The sequence below is a fragment of the Zootoca vivipara genome, chromosome Z1 (genome assembly GCF_965207765.1).
Source record: "Zootoca vivipara chromosome Z1, rZooViv2.hap1.1, whole genome shotgun sequence".
NCBI classification, from domain to species: Eukaryota; Metazoa; Chordata; class Lepidosauria; order Squamata; family Lacertidae; genus Zootoca; species Zootoca vivipara.
The window spans coordinates 60626711-60645285 of record NC_142583.1 but is presented as its reverse complement, the minus strand read 5'-3'; the positions used below and the strand labels follow the sequence as shown (position 1 = coordinate 60645285).

At 44.9% G+C, this 18575-nt stretch overlaps 1 protein-coding gene across 9 annotated transcripts in view; it reads left to right on the top strand.

The window, feature by feature from the left end:
- Positions 1 to 18575, top strand: part of AFF1 (ALF transcription elongation factor 1) — a 147595-nt gene that overhangs the window by 46754 nt on the left and 82266 nt on the right. Inside the window, exon 1 of one of the 9 annotated variants that reach the window (XM_060278427.2) lies at positions 10964 to 11091. The exons of the other annotated variants lie outside the window; for them this stretch is intronic. The gene's annotated coding sequence lies outside the window, so the exon portion shown is untranslated. Of the gene's footprint in view, positions 1 to 10963; positions 11092 to 18575 lie in introns of those variants that run through there. 9 annotated transcript variants of the gene reach the window in all.

Below are 18575 nucleotides of genomic sequence, written 5' to 3'. Positions count from 1 at the left end.
TTACCCGTTTTAAGCGTTTGCCTGATTTAAATAGTGAGTTGGGTACAGAGTAAGTACCACACAGCGTGTAACTTCCGGGCAGTAATTGCAGCATGCCAAAAATGCAGACTTAATGTTTAAATAGTGCTTGTCAGTTGAAAAGGGCCTTGAAGTAAGATTTCATTGCAAAAGAAACCTGTTGTTTCACTCTCTTGCTGCTTATCTGCAATCTAAAAAAACCAAGCAATGGCTTGCTCTGGACCATTAAGGTTGCGCAAGGGAAATGGAGGAGGGCGAGGGGTTATGCGCCCCGTGAATGTGTGCAACTGTGTAAAGGAAGGAGAGCAAACCTTTAGTTTTGTGGGACTCGATTGCACAACCATCTTGCGCTTGGATGCATGCACGCTTTCTTTCCGAGGCATGCACGCCTCCAAATGCGGGTGAGTGCTTGTTTGCACGTACATACCTCCCTCCTTATTTAGGAGATGTGCAGGAGATAACAGCTGTTGTGGGGTATGGGAAGAAGGTGATTCCTTTCTTTTGCAACACCTGACCTGCCTGGAAGAGCAGTAAGTTGGTGTTTCACCTGTTTTGGTTCTGCTGCTACTCTTAACTCTTGAAGCCGGTAAAAAAATGAGTGCTAAATTTGGAAGCTAGGAGAAGTGCTTGTAATCCTCAGTAAAGGTAAAGGGACCCCTGACCATTAGGTCCAGTCGTGACCAACTCTGGGGTTGCGGCGCTCATCTCGTGTTATTGGCCGAGGGAGCCGGCGTACAGCTTCCAGGTCATGTGGCCAGCATGACAAAGCCCCTTCTGGCGAACCAGAGCAGCACACGGAAACGCCGTTTACCTTCCCGCTGTAGTGGTACCTATTTATCTACTTGCACTTTGACGTGCTTTCGAACTGCTAGGTTGGCAGGAGCTGGGACTGAGCAATGGGAGCTCACCCCGTCGCAGGGATTTGAACCGCCGACCTTCTGATTGGCAAGCCGTAGGCTCTGTGGTTTAACCCACAGCGCCACCCGTGTCCTTGTAGTCCTCAGTGCACTTCATTAAATAGGTATGGTATGGTAGAGGTCTGTACTGGGTCTGTGCACTGGATTCAGCCAAAGCCTCAGTTCAGAACTGAATCAGGCCAATTTGAAGAGTGGGTAGGTGTTGCTTGAGTTGGATTGAGAGAGCACGGATCGTTGAGGGTCATGATGATGATACTTTTATCATTTATACTCTGCCCATCTGCTCAGCCCAGAGTGATGCAGTGCTCCCTCCTTGGAGGTATCTAAGCAGAGGTTGAATGGCCATCTGTCATGGATGGTTTTGTTTTGTTTAGATTCCTGCATTACAGGGGGTTTGGACGCGTTGAGCCTTGGGGTCCCTTCCAATTCTATGATTCTGTGAGCACTGACTGCCAGGCAGGAAGAAGGAGAGGTGCCAGGTGGGAAGAAAAAACTGCAAAAAGGTCTGGGACAGCTGTGGGGTAGATGCCTTTAAGCCTGGAGTGCAGAGCTCTCCTTTCTGCCCAATGCCCCACCTCCTGAAGTGGCAACCCCACAGGGAAGCTCTTTCCAAAGCAGCACCCCCTCAGGATTGATTCCCCCTTGCAGCTGCATCTCCTTGTCCTGTCCTCCTCCTCACTGTACTGTATGTTGAATTAGGGTTTCTTTAAAAACCTATTTAAGCATCAGCTCTCGGTCCTCAGTTCGGCCTGATCTGGCAGTCGTGGACTATAGCCACAGGTTGGTGAGTTGTGCACAGCCCTGGTTTATGCACTGAGCCTGTGCTGAAGCATAACAGAAATGTATCTGAATTCCTGGCTGAGTGCAGGCAGTCCATTTGGGGAACTGGGTTTTGCAACTTGGTTAGTATACGTTGACTTTCGAAAATCCTGAATAGTTGTGAGCTTTCGAAGTGAAATGTTGGGTAACAGTGTCTACATATGTGAGTTGCAAAGTAGAATTTCTGGATTTTGAGGAAAAACATACCTCTAGGTTAACTTCTTTGGCCAAGCATGAATCCACAGCATGACAGTGGCTTTTCCCCTTTGCACTATGAATCTTTATTGCACTGATGTAGCTAGGCCCACTTTATTTAATGGGTTTTAGTTCCAAGTTGTGTATCAGATTAAATAAAACACACAGGAAGGAGGAATAGAGACCATATAGAATGCAGAAAGGGAAAACTAAGTGTGCCAACCATTAATGTATGTTGTAATTTAATGTGTTGGGGAACTGGAGCAATCCAGGGATAATTAAAAATATAAGAATCTACTGTTGTTATATAAATGAAATACAATGCAGTCTGCTTAAAAATATGCAAGACCTGTACTTGGCAATCAGAATAAAATTCTAAAAATGTTTTTATTTGAGATTAAAATTACTGTAATACTTTTGGGGCGGTTTTTACTCTCTCAGTTTCACATATGCAGTCTGATTTACAGGTCTTGATGGATAGCTCTCTTGAAGATGTTGGCCCCGTCTTTTGCAGCTGTGAATACCGTAAGGGAAATTTCCTTGTTAGGGATCATTAGGAAAGGGATTAGTTCCTATACAAATCTGTGGGTGCAACAGCACTTTTTACCGTAAATACTGTTTACAGTTCTGGTTGCCTGCCCTCAAAAAGGATATTACAGAGCTAGAAAGGTTTCAGAAAAGGGCACTCAAAATTATCAAGGGGATGGAGCAATTCCCCTGCAAGGAAAATGTCCAGCATATCAGGGGTTTTTTTTGGGGGGGGAGGTGGGGGGATGGTAGATGTTATACTGTATAAGATTATGCCCAGCATGGAGAAATTGGATAGAGAGCGGTTTTTCTTCCTTTCCCACAATAGGGGGAAATACTGGGATGTGGGTCATCCCAGTGAAAGTGAAGATTCAGCACAGATTAAGGAATGTACTCCACACAGCACCATAGTTAAACTATGGAATTCTTTCCAACACAAAATGTATTTATGACCACCAATCTGGATGGCCATCTGTCATGGCTGCTTTAGCCGAGATTCCTGTGTTGCAGGGGGTTGGACTAGATGACTCTTGGGGTCCCTTCCAACTCTACAATTCTGTGAAAAGAGGATTAGACAGATTCATGGACTACCATGGCTACCAGCCATGATGGTTATGATTGCCTCCACTGTTGGAGGCGGCCTGCCTCTTTATACCAGTTTCCCTGGGAATCACAAGTGGTGAGAATGGCTGTTGTGTTCAGATTCTGCTTGTGGGCACCCCATAGACTGACCCTCTAAGAGAACAGGATGCTGAACTGGATTTGCCTTTGGTTTGATCCAGCAGGCTCTTCTTGCATTCTTAACAGTGGTCAAGCCATGCCCAAGTAACTTTTTTTAAAAAATAAATAAATAGTACCAACCATATGTATTATTTTGTCTGATGTGATGGTCTAAAGTAAGCACCCCCAAACTTCGGCCCTCCAGATGTTTTGGACTACAATTCCCATCATCCCTGACCACTGGTCCTCTTAGCTAGGGTTCATGGGAGTTGTAGGCCAAAACATCTGGAGGGCCGCAGTTTGGGAATGCCTGGTCTAAAGTCAAGGGGTTACCTTTTTATTCCGTCTCATAAGTTTATGCCTTCAATATCTGAGACAGTTCCAAAATGCATGATCGTAAATATTAATGGTTGCCACAATATCTATTTCCTTAACCCTCCCCCCATTATTATTATTTTTTTGTGTAGAATTTCAGCTCCCATGTAAAACAAGGGAGACAACAAGAGCCCTTTTATCAGCTGTGGCAAGGAACAGGAGGGCATTCTGTACTTAACATGTGTGAGATAACACCTATGTGTGAACTTATGAGATAACACCTATGTTGACAGTGTAAAAAATTAGCTGATCCAAGTGGTGAGCTTCCCTGGCTGTACTTGAATAACCAATGAAGCCAACACATTTCGAAAGGCCTTGAGAGATAGCATTTCTGAGAAAGGAGAAAGAGACTTTTAATGGAACTGCGAAGCACAACGTAGACTTTCCTGCTTCAGGTATTCGGTTTTCTCTCCTTGCTTCTCCCCGGCCTGATCCAGTGACATCTGGCCATGCAATGTAATAAACGGATTTGTCTGTAGTGGAGATGGTTCAGGCGGGAAGGTCCTCGTTGCAAGGCAAACTTTCCTGTGGAACTTGGGTCTGGCCATTGTGGGAGTCACTTGAGCAGGTTGTGCCTGAAAAGTCTCTTCCAAGGCTTCCCTCTGGGTGTGTTGAAGTAAATTGCTGGGAGTTGTGTAACAGAAACTGAAGAGTTGTGTGCCACAGAAACTGAAGAGTTGTGTCCCACAGAGGGGGGAGTGTGTGTGTGTGTGTGTGTGTGTGTGTTTTGTGACCAGGTTCGTGTGGAGTGACATGTGCAGGCAGGCCTGTATAGAAGGCTTGCCTGGAAGAGCTGTAGGACAAAGTAAAGGGACCCCTAACCATTAGGTCCAGTTGTGACCGACTCTGGGGTTGCGGCGCTCATCTCGCTTGGCCAAGGGAGCTGGCGTACAGCTTCCAGGTCATGTGGCCAGCATGACTAAGCCGCTTCTGGTGAACCAGAGCAGCGCACGGAAACGCCATTTGGAGCAGTACCTATTTACAGTGATGCCTCGCAAGATGAATTTAATTCGTTCCGTGAGCCAATTCATCTCTCGAATCGCGGTTTCCCATAGGAATGCATTGAAAATTCTTTTTTTTTTTGCCCATAGGAACGCATTAATTTAATTTCAATGCATTCCTATGGGAAACCGCTATTCGCAAGACGAATTTTTCGCAAGACGAATTCTTCTTGGGAGTCACCATCAAATCGCAAGATGCATTCGTCTTGCGAAAAATTCGTCTTGCAGGGCATTTGTCTTGCGAGGTACCACTGTATCTACTTGCACTGTATCTGTTCACTCGGGCAACGTGGCTGCTGCTTTTGGTGAAGAATGCTGATGTAGGAAAGGACCTACCCCCCCCCCCCGGATCCCCCAACCTGGGGCTCTCCAGATGTTTTGAACTATAACCCTTATCAGTTCCAGCCAGTGCAACTGATGAGGCTGAGGGGAGTTGTGATCCAAAACATATGGAGGGCCCCAGGTTGGGGATGGCTGGCCTACGTGATGCATCCTGGCTACACCCATGGAAGCAGTCTTCTCCTAAGTCAAATCACCTTTCTTTTTCTGAGGAATACTAGCTTGGTGGGGCTAGTAGTAGTGCTGAGGATACTAGGCTTGCACTGCAATACCGTGTTTCCCCCTTTTTAAGACACCGTCTTATAACTTTTTCCCCCTCAAAAAACCCAGGGTGGCTTACTTTCGGCGGGATGTCTTATTTTTTTATTACCGGTACGGTTTTTACGGTTCAGGGCGCTGGCTCAGGGCGCTGCTGGGCTGTCTTGAGTGCTCGGCGCTGCAGCAGCCCCCAGTTCCGGGTGGCGGGGTGGCAGGCGTCTTTGGCCGGGCCAGGCAGAGGCCGCTGGCTCATGCGCTCCGCCCGCCGCTGCAGGGCGCTCCAAGCTCCTTGGCCGGGCCAGGCAAGGAAGAAACAGTGAGCCCAGCAGTGGCGGCAAGCACGGAAGTGGCAGGGATGGCGGTGGACGAGAAGGCAGAGCGCGGGGCTGCAGCCAGCAAGGCGGGAGCGCGATCAGCTGTTAAGCGGAGCTCTTGGAGCGCCTCTTCATAGCTGATCGCGCTCCTGCAGTGCTGGCTGCATGGAGTGACTCTGTGAGTGGAGGTGCCTGTGGAGGTTGGTTTCCGCGGCACGGAAGTATGGCTTATTTTCGGGGTATGTCTTGTATTTCTCAAATACTTAAAAACCCTGCCATGGCTTACTTTATGACTACGTATTAAAAAGGGGGAAACAGGGTATCAGCCTACAAAAATAGTTATGCTAAAGTAACGTTTCAGAAGGTAGATGGTGTTGAGAATTCTACGTTGCCCAGAAAATTGTGGTAAGCATTTATGGAGAGCAAATGTTTGGTTTAGCTCTGTAGAGATCTAGGTTGAAATCCGTGTTTAGCAATTGCACCCCACTCTTAAGCTAAATTTGACTTGCCCAACCTATTTTACAGGACTGTTTTGAGGACAAAAGGGGAAGTGCGTATCAGATAAGCAATTTGACTTATGTAGCAACTTTTGCCAAAACCAAAGTAAACTTTCGAAGTACACTTGTGCAACATCCAATTTAAATAGCTGTCAAAATAACTGCATCAGACCTGGAATTGTGAGGAAATATATATATTATTTATGTGTATCTGTGAAGGGCTTGCAGCTATCCAGAGGTAGATTGTCTTCGTGGTTTCTCAGCAAAGGAATAAAGTGGAGCTAGTATCTGAAACTGCTCTGCTGCGATTGCAGGGTCACAATTCACTGGGAGCTTTTCTGGTGCAGGTTTACACTGAAACAAATGGGGAGTTTCAGAAGAGGCCTATCTCCATTCATTTTGGTGGAGTTGCTGAAATGAAATGTATCCTAGTTCAAAAAATTGTGTTGTGAGCCATTACATCCAAAAACATTCACACTTTGAGTGAATACAGGTTGTTTATTTAAATAGGATGTTTATGTTCCTTTTTTTTGGCCTGGTTCATAGCAGTATCATTAAATAAACAGATTAAAAAATTAAAAAACAAAACCATCGCTGTTTTAATGAAAATCTGACTTGATCGATTCAGAACACCCTGTGAAATAAAGCTCTTCACTCCTGTGTCTAAAACGAATAGCTGTGGGGCATGATGGGTCACGTAAGGAATGAATTCCATACCTGTGGTGCTACCATTAAAAGGGTTCTATCCTGTATTACCACCATCCTGTACCTCTGACTGTGAAGGAGGAACACAAGGCCTCCTTAGGTGATCTAAGTACTGTACATGCATAGACTGAAGGCCCATGTGAGTTTCCTAGGTCCCAGACTTTTTAGGAAATTGGTTTTGGGAATGATGTAGTTCTGGAGCTAAATACACATACAAACAACTTTCCAATTGATTAGCCCGAAAGAAGGAAGAGGAAATGCTGGATCTGCCAATTGCTGACAATTTAAAAAGAGTTGGCTAGATAACTCAGATTTTGAGTGAGGAAAGATCAAATGTTCTCAAACATCCTAGGAGGCCACACTATTCCATGTGGGGTGTTCTTAGAGGAGTCCCCATAATTATAATTGTAGTGGAGTCTTGGCAGATGAGTAGCTCCATGTCAAAGACTGGATGGATGTGGTTTGGACAGGTTAAAAAAAAGGGAGCTTGTTATACCCAAATCAAATGAACTGTAATGACGTCAAGTGTCAGGTTTGCTGAAAGTTCAGCTGTCCCTGGGTAGCTTGGGATGGAAAGATAAAAGGCCATAAATTAGTTCCATTGTTAAAGCCCAGTAAGAGAATTTGCTGATTGCCTGGGGCAGAATAGCATTTGCCCACAGGCAAGTAGTACAATCACCTGCACACCTTCTTCCTGGCTAATGCAGTGCTGATTTCTGGAGTGGGAGAGACTGCTGTAAAGTTAACTGCCGTGGCGGTGGAAATCTTTGGCATGAAGAGGTGGCCCCTGCTCACTCTCTGGCACTTTCCAGCTGGGTGGACAAGCACTTGTTCCATAAAGCCAGGACGGATTAGCGCAGATAGCCCAGTATTGTTTTGCCAGCCTGCAAAATTGCATTGCGCTCCCATTTTCGGGGCCAGAGAGCACCAGTTGGGGTATCTTGCTTGCCTCTTCTGTGTGGGAGACTGAGGTGGGACAGCACTGGTTAGGGTAAATAGATCCTTCTGTGTCCTTGTCATTAGGGTGGGGTATCAGGTGGTTTTAGGGACGCGGGTGGCGCTGTGGGTTAAACCACTGAGCCTAGGGCTTGCTGATCAGAAGGTCAACGGTTCGAATCCCCGCAGCGGGGTGAGCTCCCGTTGCTCGGTCCCTGCTCCTGCCAACCTAGCTGTTTGAAAGCACGTCAAAGTGCAAGTAGATAAATAGGTACCGCTGCAGTGGGAAGGTAAACGGCGTTTCCGTGTGCTGCTCTGGATCGCCAGAAGCGGCTTTGTCATGCTGGCCACATGACCTGGAAGCTGTACGCCGGCTCCCTTGGCCAATAACACGAGATGAGCGCTGCAACCCCAGAGTCAGTCACGACTGGACCTAATGGTCAGGGGTCCCTTTACCTTTACCTTTATCAGGTTCTTTTGGAAAACGTGCAGCTTTTGCATTTGCTAGACGATATACTCGAGAGCAATGATTTTCTCTTTCTAATGTGGCAGTCATTTACGTAAGGGAGAAAGTAAAACCTACTTACTGTTGGAGTGGTGCTAAAACGGCCTAGAAGATCCAGTGGTTTTGCTTCTCCAGTCTTCAACTATGTCCAAGATTGCAGTCTGCTTACATTAGCCCATAGAATTTGTGTGTGTGTGTTTTGGGGGGGGTGTATTGAGAATCAAATGTGCCGTAATCTACATAGCCATGTCTTTTTAGATGATGCATCCCACCTCCTCCTGCATTTGATCATGCTTGTCGCAAAACCAATCTGGCCCAGGCAGTGACTTTTATGTGTCTGCTACATACACATTAAATTGTGACACCAAGAAACCTGATCAGCTTGCTTCACTCCCTCTCCTTGCAAATACTGCTTTGGCAGGACACACTGTTCTTTGGGAGAAGGAAAAATGATATTGTTGTGCATGCATGCATGGTTTTTTAAACTGTTGGTTAGCGTGCATTTTTAGCAGGTGTCAAAACAGTAAATGGATGGGATTATATAATTGACCTTGTTGCAGCTCCTGTTCCCAGTTACGTAAGGTCTGGGAAAAGGCCTACAGGGCGCAAGTTATCATGTTAGGAACATAGGAAGCTGGTCCATGTAACTCAGTGCAGTACTGTCTACACTGGCTGGCAGTGGCTCTACAGAATTTGCAGACCCATGCCAGTTCTACCTGAAGATGCCAGGGACTAGATGTTCTGCCACCAAGCTATGACATTTCCTATGCTCCATACACAAGGAATATTCTGACAGGCTATTGGCAGAATATTTTAAGGCAGCAGTTCCTAAACCATGGCCTGCAGTTCACAAGCTTCATTCGGGTGGTCAGTGGGATGTCTGTAAAAATACAATTTAAAACAGGCATCCCCAAACTGCGTCCCTCCAGATGTTTTGGCCTACAACTCCCATGATCCCTAGCTAAGAGGACCAGTGGTCAGGGATGATGGGAATTGTAGTCCAAAACATCTGGAGGGCCGAAGTTTGGGGGTGCCTGATTTAGCATCTAGGACAGAGCTTACAACAGGCCCCCCCCCCAAAAAAACATTATGTGGTCGGCCCAAGACCCGTGGCAATTTTCAGGTGGTCAGTGGGCAATTCACATGTGTTTGCTGTTGGAAAACTGATGTGATATATCAGTGTATGTTTGTTGATTTGACCCCTAGCAAAGCAGTTCTTTTCTGTCATCTAGTGCAGAAAAGCCATGACAAAACTATGAAAGCAAAAGAAGAAGAAGTTCCAGCTGCCTTAACTTAAAACCTCTTCCAGGTTCAATGCATTTGGGAAGAAATTATTCCTCAGGTGCTTGAAATAATTTCAGGTGGATTTTAAAAATCTACCAGCTGCTCTAAGTGCTCTCTTTTGAGATTGGAGCTAGCAACCTCTCTAGCCAGTGTGTCTGCATGTGTTCGACATTTTAAAGAAAATGAGTTAAGTGACTGTCATTCGAAAGTCTGAAAAGAGGATGTATCTGGAAAACTAGCTTCAATACTTATTCCGGCAGGAGGTTTGTGTTACTGAATATGCTCACCAATTTGCTCAGTATCCTACATAATAGTGCTTTTTAAGGAAGTGTTGTTTCATGCATTTTTTATTCTTAGACCATTTTTTTCCAGGCAAGTGCAGAGCCTCTTTCTACTAATCCACCTTCCTTCTACTAACTCCACCTTTAAACACCCCTTTCACTTTCAAAGGAGTAGAACTTGTTTATTAATTCCAAGGCAGCAGGTTTTACAACCGACTTACTGGTCCCCGCCCCCAGGAAGACAAATTCCAGATAAACTTTCTGGCTTGTTTTTGTGAGTGACAGAAAGCAGGAATTCTGAAAAACGGGAAAGGGGGACTTGGGCTTTCAGGGAGAGGTTTACAGAAAGCACAATAAAATGAAGCAGAAATGCTGGCATTAGAAAGTTTTCTCGATTTTTTTTTTTTAATGTAAAAAGCTTACTGTGCTAGAATTACTTCAGACCTAAGGAAAAACTGTCCTGTTCAAAAGCATGCTCCAGATTTCTCTGCAAAGTGGTGGGTATAGACAGGCATCCCGGAATGGGAAAACAGAAGCAGTAGGAAGGGAAAATTAAGATTTAGGGAATTTGGCGTTATTCCTCTCTCCTCCCCTTCTTTTTTCTTAGAAAAATTGAACTGCAGCGAAGATAAATTTGCAGCTCCTGCCATTCTGGCAGGGTTAATTATTTGGGGCAAGGGTGGTCATGGTTGTAGTAACAAATAGTCTGAGGTATGTGTTAACTGGAGAGAGCTGAACCGTAAAGAAGGCTGATCGCCGAAGAATTGTTGCTTCTGAATTATGGTGCTGGAGGAGACTCTTGAGCAGGCACCCCCAAACTACGGCCCTCCAGATGTTTTGGCCTACAACTCCCATGATCCCTAGCTAAGAGGACCAGTGGTCAGGGATGATGGGATTTGTAGTCAAAAACATCTGGAGGGCCGAAGTTTGGGGATGCCTGCTCTTGAGAGTCCCATGGACTGCAAGAAGACCAAACCTTTCCATTATTAAGGAATATAGTCCAGCCCCCCAACAAGATCTGAGGGAAAGTGGATTGGCCCACCGCTGAAAAAGTTTGCTGACCCCTGTAAGCCCTCCAGTTGACAATGGACTACAGGACTCATCTCCCCTGACTACTTGCCTTGGTGGTGGTGGGGGGGCTGATGGGAGTTGGAGTCCAACAGCATCTAGAGGGCCTCTGGTCCCAGCCTTGCAGCTGTTAAGGAAGGCTGCTGCAGACAAAGGTGGCATTTAGAGTTGACCTTCTGCTTTCCCCTCCCCTTGCAGCCTTCCTGTGACTCTTAACAGCTGTTAGACAAGCAGAGACTTGGCAGGTGAAGGTTTTTTGCTAGGTCACTCACGGCATTTAAGGGGAGAGGGAGCACTACCTGCGGGTGGAGAGGTGAAGGCATCAAGGCTGGTAAATATTTGATCTCCCCAACTCTCTTATCAAGCTGACTGTTTGCTGCAGATTTTTTCTCCTTTGTTGTCTCGGACCTTTGATGTGCTAATTAACCCTCCCAATTCGGCTGCATGCAAGCACATTCCATCCTCTATATTCTTCCTGCTTGCCCCCCCCCTCTCTCTGTTTTTGTTTTTTTAACAGCCCTGCTGAGATAAAATATATTTTGCTCTTGCTCTTTAACCCTCCAACTGTTCCAACAAAAGATAATAATACTTGGAAGCCAGCTTGGGGAGTCGTCTCTCATTGCACCCAGTGCCCTGGTGCATTCTCACTAGACTCCCTACCAAGAAGTCAGTCTTAATTTTAATCATTTTGCACTTGGAGAAAAAGGAAGTTGGTGTTCCCAGGATTCCCTTTCCTCCTTAACAGAGCCCTCCACCCTGCGATTGCATATCCTTTAGTATTGAGTATACAGTAGTAAATGCTACCTCCTTGTTGCACAGTTTCATTCTTCACACCTTCCCAGAGGGTTAAGTAGCAAGCTGGTGAATTATTGGGTTGATTTCAGGTTTTTTTTTCTTCCTTCTTTGGGATTCTGGATGTTGAGAGAGGCCTGCTGCTATATTAGTTTAGACGTGGTCGTGACATGCTGAGTCTAGCCCAATGTATTGTAGTCAGTTGCAAAGTGTATTCATTCTGGTGTATATTTTAAGATTAGGGTACACAAGGTGTCTTGGCCCTTGAGATGATATGCAAAGCCATAGAGGGAAATGTTTAAGAATGCAGGCATGGCAAGGACTGTTCATGGTTGCCCTAACAGGGAAGGCTCAGTCACAGAATGCTAACAAATCAAGCATCTGTTGCAAGAGAAGCGGGTGTCTACCTTGACTGCTAGTTGAAAATTCTCATAAAAGGCCCAGGGCAGGAAGGGGTGTGTGGTGACGGTCAGCCACAGGAGTGTTGCAAAAGCAAAAGGAGTTGTGGTTTGGTGCACAGAGAACTGGGACACTGAGCCATTGGCTGCTGGCTTTCATTGTTAGAAATTTTCCCATCCAGATTTTAGTGAGAAGCAGGACTGGGTGTGTGACTAATGTGATGATACGTATCAATGGCTGGTTTTCGTTTCTCTTAGGAAAGATAATCTTGATTATATATATATATATATATATATATATATATATATATATATATATATATGAGAAAAGGTAGGGGGAAAGCTCCACCCTTGATCTTGGGAAACTTTAATCGCTCTCTTCTCATAGCAGGGAAGGTGTAGCTTTAATGAGAAAAGGGCTTTATTAAGTCTCTTGATTTCCTGCTGTTGTATTAAAAGGAAATGTTCCTCCTTAATCTTGGGAAGGGAGAAATGCTGTGTGTTCTAGAGCGGAAGCACGTTGCCCATTTCTTACAGCTTCTTGTCCACCCTTTCCCCCCTCCTGCAGTGTAAAACTTAGCAGCTATCACTTGTGATGCTTCCGTTTTAAATGTGTCGCAAAGGCAAAACGGGACATTTGTGTGAAAAGGCGATTTGGGCCGATGGAATAAAGGATGTTTTAGTATGGTGGGCGTTCTACACGAGGTTCCTTTTTTTCCAGAAAACTTCACAGCCTGAACGTGTCAGAAAGTGCATAGTTTGGGTCACTTCAGCTGATGCTAGTTTTAAAAACGGCGATATGAGCAAACTTCAAGCAGGTGAAAAGCAACAAAAAAGCAGCAGCAATAGAAGTCACCTGCCACTCTTGAGTTTGCAATCCTTTTTAAAAAAACTTCCTGGGAGTAAGTCCCATTGAACTTGTCATGGGGGGGGGAGTAGTTTATTGTAAACCACTCATTTCTAAGCACTTTATCATCCATATCCTCAAATATTTTATTGTTGTTGTTTCTATTGAAATTTAATGTGAACTATTTTGGACATAGCTTATACTGAAAGCCCCATATAAATATTTTAGTAAATGCAAAAATAAAATTAAAAAATTGTGTGGCAGGTTGGATGATAATGGAAATGATATTCTCGTCATTAAAACATCTCATTAAAACATAATGCATTGAAAACATTCCAGTGCTGTACTGCTTTTAATGGCTACACAGTTCAGTCTTTTTGAATATCATCAGTTTCAGTGCTTGAGTCCAGCACTAATTTTACTGAAAGGTACCCTGAAAATTTTTTTTGCTTGGCATATGCCCAGCCTATGTAATAGTATCAACTTTTATATTCACATCCATGTTGCAGCTTCAGTATGTTAAAGTAGAATGAAAAAATGCTGTCACAAATGTTTGCACAAGAAAGGCTGGTTTCCTTTGACGTTTAGGAAATCTTACACTTTTTGGGGGGAACCCCCCCAGCAGAGGCTTGGAAAACTTTGAAATGAGTAGGATGAGGTGTATCATGTTTGCTTTGCTTTTAGTAAGCAAAATGAAAATGATCCATTCTGAAGGAAATCAGCCCTGAGTGCTCACTGGAAGGACAGATCCTGAAGCTGAGGCTCCAATACTTTGGCCACCTCATGAGAAGAGAAGACTCCCTGGAAAAGACCCTGATGCTGGGAAAGATGGACGGCACAAGGAGAAGGGGACGAGATGGGCAGTGTTCTCAAAGCTACCAACATGAGTCTGACCAAACTACGGGAGGCAGTGGAAGACAGGAGTTCCTGGCGTGCTCTGGTCCATGGGGTCACAAAGAGTCAGACACGACTAAACGACTAAACAACAACAACAACACCTTGTTAATTTTGTTTATTTTATCAGAGTTTACGGAAATATTTAATAGCCAAGTTTTTGTTCCCTGAAATACACTTAATGTGGTTTAATGCAATCACACTTTTTTATAGTTTGGGTTTTACTTTCACTTGCCAGTTGCATAGAATTAGAATTTGAAGTTGGCTTTGATTTGACTTGCTGCTAATGTTATGAAACCACCTAACTATTTAGAAATAAAATAATAACAAAAGAAAAAATAGTTATTTGCATGGGATGCCATGCTTTGTAAAAAGGCATGTTTAAAACCAGTCAGTGTATTTTTCATGGACTATAATTGAATCTGTCTGATACTCCCCCCCCCCCCTTTCCACGTTTAGTTATGCATATTCTTTTGGTTTCCTTTTCCTTCTTCTCTGTTGCAGTTTGCAAATATACTGTGTGTTGGTTTAGAATACTGGCACTTCCTAGGAAGTGTCACCTGAAAAAAGTTAATTTCAACATTGAAACTGCTCAGTTTGATTGGTGTTATTTGATTCGTCTCCATTAAGTTGCTATTGCTTTTTTCATAGAATGGTGCATTTTAAATAGAAAGCTCCCTGTGGGGGGAAAAAGTAGTGGGAAGTTTTCCTCCTGGAAGAATTCTTTTTTCCGCTGCATCCTCTGTTAGTCATCTTCACCAGTTCATATGACCAGGGTTTGTATGAATCTGCAAAATGATCACTTCCGATAAAGTTTTCATATACTCTGGTTTCTCTTCAGATCGTATAAATCTTTCGCCATATTATAGCGCGTTGAAGTGTTTAATTGATTAAGCTCATGTTAAAACCCATGTGTCAGACTCTCCAGGAATTAGAATCTAAGGAAGCATAGTGTATATTCTAAGCATTGGCAACTAACTTGTAAAAGCTAATTGGGTTTAGGCACATTTCCTGGGTTGTGTATTGGACATGGTAATCCTAGCCAAATCAACAAGTGTTAATGAAGTGAGACAAGCTTTATTTGTGAGGTGATCAGGAGTTCCAAGCTCAAAGGAAAAAGGTGTTAGGATGCAAATGAATTGAGCCCTCATTCCATCAGTAGATGAAGGGCTTAGTTTAGGGAGTGTGATGGAAGCAGAGAGGAAAAGTTGCTCCACAGAGCAATGGAGGCTGCAGAGAAAGGATGCTGAAATTGCTGCTATGGAATAAGCTGGCGTCCTTTGGGTTGCTGTTGTGACAAGCCCTTCTTTTCTAGGCTCCAGGTTGTGTGTGTATATAAATAAACCATACATCATAAAGACACCACAAACTCCACTGTGCCTTATTGTTCCGAAGGAAACACAGACCCTGAGTAAGCGCCTGGGATCCCTGACGTCTTGCTCACGACTCAGCAAACGCAGGACTGGCACGTAACCACCCCCATTCCCTTTGGTTGCCGTTATATGTTTAATAGATTAAATTCAACTTTTTGATTCAGCGATCACTCCCGAGCAACGTACAGCGGAATATAATAATAGGATTTCAAAAGCTTACGAATTATAGAAATTCTGTTATTGTAGTTTTTTCAGGCTGCATCTTGTTTTGGGTATTGGTTTTTTTTGTTTTTGTTTTGGATTGGTCTGGGCGAGGTGGTGCCGGGGGGGGGGGGGAGAGAAGAGAGAAGTAACTGCCTTTCTGCCGTTTTTGAAACGCCGGCGAAAAATGCGCCCTAAATACAGCAAGGGGAGATTTCCTTGTAATGCAGAAACTCAGACCCGAGCGGTTTAAAGACCAATTATATTTGGGTCAGCGGAACAGCTAGTAAGCAAAAGCAACGGCTTCCTTTAGAGAATCCCCTGCTAATAAAATGAATGTGCAAGTTTTCTCCACTGCACAAAACTCAGGCACAAGGGGAAAGGAAGAAGGTAGAAATGCTGCTGGTCAAGAAAGTACTTATCTCTATGTTTAAGAATTGTAAAGCAAGCAGCCTCTCTCTGCATGTGATAAATGGATGGATCTAGCTAAGTCAGTGGTCTGGGCTTGCCGTTGCCATGGCAGCAGCAGAGGTTCTGTTTTCCAATAGCACGCCAGCAACTAACTTGCTTTGTCACAACACAAGCGTGATGATTCCAGAAGCCTCTGAGTTTCTGCTCCTGTGCCGCATCGCTGCCACCTTAAAGTTTCTAAACCCTTTCCATTCCTCTTGTATCCTCTTTAAAGTAGTGACATGGCGGTGGGAAAAGAAGGGGAGTTTCGTGGTGTGGGAACCTCTTGAATTTAAGTGCTGCAAGAGCTCTGGCTACGTTTGAGCAGGATAAATACATCGGAGGAAAACTTCCAAATTTTTTCCTATTCCCAGCGAAGCTGCGTGGAAGGCAAAAGACGCAGGTGTCGGCGGCAAAGAAAGGCTTACAGCCTCCATCTTGCAGTGGAGGCAATGCAGAGCTTCTCGGCAGGGAGAAAAAGGAGGACTGGATCAAAACTGCATGCAAGGCCAGTCAGTCAGTGCAGTATTGATAGGAAGGAACTGAGCAGTCCAATGCTGGGAATGGGGGAGGCAGTTGTTAGATCTAGACCTTGTGTAGCTTCTGCTCTCAGTGCAACATTGTCAATTTGTGATGCTAAGAGGGAAGCTGAGGTTTCAACCTGAGCAGGTACACTCCTGTAAGCACCACCTTTGTTAAATTACTGTTACGTTTCCCCGATTGAAAACCAGGTGTAAAGGCCCTTTTTGTTAGCTTTCCCTTATTACGTCATCATGGCTCCTCAGGAGCAAGTGAGTTGGCCCACACAAACCACCACTCTTAACACGCGGTATATTTCACTTCCACCCCACAGTAACACTTTTGTATGGTTTCACTGCTTGTGCTGTGAAACAAGTCATTCATCCGAGTTACGGTCGTGGGGGTGCCTCCCAACGAAAACAAGCAACATGCCTTTCCCACAAGGCAACATTTCCGTGTGCTTGAATATTAATTCAAAATGCCTGACATTCTTAAGCAGACTCCAGTTTTGTTGACTTTCACCGTGGGTTTGGAGAGTTGAATTTCATCCTTCCGGTGGCCGTAGGCAGGCATAGCTCTGTGTTTGCTCCGGCTCCACATATGCTAAAATTGGAATGATGCTGAGAAGTCTATAATGTGATACACATTTCTTGTGAGCCAGTTTGGTGCCATGCATAGAAAGCTGGATGTAGGTCTGGGGAACAGAGGCTCAAATTTGGAGCCCCTAAGATGGGGGTTGTCAACCTGTTCCCTACCGCCCACTAGTGGGTGTTTCAGGGTTCTAGGTGGGCGGTAGGGGGTTCTACGGCACAAGCTGAATCCTCCTTCCATCGAGCACTGGAAGGAAATTTTACCGTCAAGAAAGATGCATTTGTGGGCGGTTGGTATAAAAAGGTAGATGACCTGTGCCCTAAGAGGATCACTGGGTCTTTCTTTTTCCCCAACCTAACATAATTTATAGAGTGGTTAGGGGGCTTGAGCCATCAGCCAGAGTGCTAGAAGAAGACAGGGATCAAAATGTGATACATGAATGAGCGTGGGTGGCGCTGTGGTCTAAACCACTGAGCCTCTTGGGCTTGCCAATCAGAAGGTCGGAGGTTCGAATCCCCGCAATGGGGTGAGCTCCCGTGGCTCGGTCCCAGCTCCTGCCAACCTAGCAGTTAGAAAGTATGCCAGTAGGTACCACTGCGGCAGGAAACTAAACGGTGTTTCCGTGTGTTCTGGTTTCCGTCACAGTGTCCTGTTATACCAGAAACGGTTTAGTTCATGCAGGCCACTTCACCTGGAAAGCTGTCTGTGGACAAACGCCGGCTCCCTTGGCCTGGAAGTGAGATTAGCACCACAACCCCATAGTCTCCTTTGACTGGACTTAACCGTCCAGGGGTCCTTTACCTTTTTTACATGAATGAGATACCCACCGCTTACCCACACAAGCAATATATCTACCAGTCCAAGAAGCAAACCCCTGCTTTGCCATTTTCCCAAGGAACATGCAGGAAAGTGTCTTCACAAATAAAACAAACTCCCCCCTCCCCCTTCAAAACAAAAGCAAACAAAGACTTTAACACCACATTGGAAATCTGGGGTTGGGGTAACTTAATGGGTCTCCCAATATAGGGAATTTCAGAACCTGGTTTCAGCCAGTGAGTTGGTCCTGTTCTGTGTACCCAGCTTCTTAATCTCCAAAGACCTCCAAGGCAGAAACTCAGGCTGATACCTTTAAAAACAGTGATAACTTGAGAGGCAGTGTGGCCTACTGAGTGAAGACTTAGACTTAGACCAGGAAGATGCAGGTTCAAATCTCTGTTCATCCAGAAAGCTTCTAGGGTGACCCAGGCCCATTCACTGTCCCTCGGTCTGCCCAAGAGCAACTTCCATAGATTCTATGAGACTTGCATAGGCTTGGCAGCCTTAACGTCTACTTCACTGCATTGTTAGGTGGGGCATCTCCCCGAGGGCTAGCTAGAAGAATGGTGGGAATAACATTTTAATTTAAAATAAGCCACTTTTTGGTGGAAGAATAATGTTTTTATTTCAACGGAGCTGGTAAGCCCCTGTCTGTGTGTTACCTGAAGGGAAAATAATCCAGGAATTTTGTTGAAACTCGTTGTGCAAATCCCCAAACAGAGAGGTGCAGGAGATGATTCAAATTGTGGTGGCCGCTTGGGGAGACAAACCTTTAAGGACTGACAGCAGAGCAGCCCCAGCCTCCCAAGAACGCCTGCTTCAAACCCCCTGAAATGAATGGGACCGTTGTGGAAGCATTTTCTGCTGAATTGCATTAACGGCTGGGGTATGCAAGGCAGAAGAAAGGTACAGATGCATTGCCAGATATTTTACA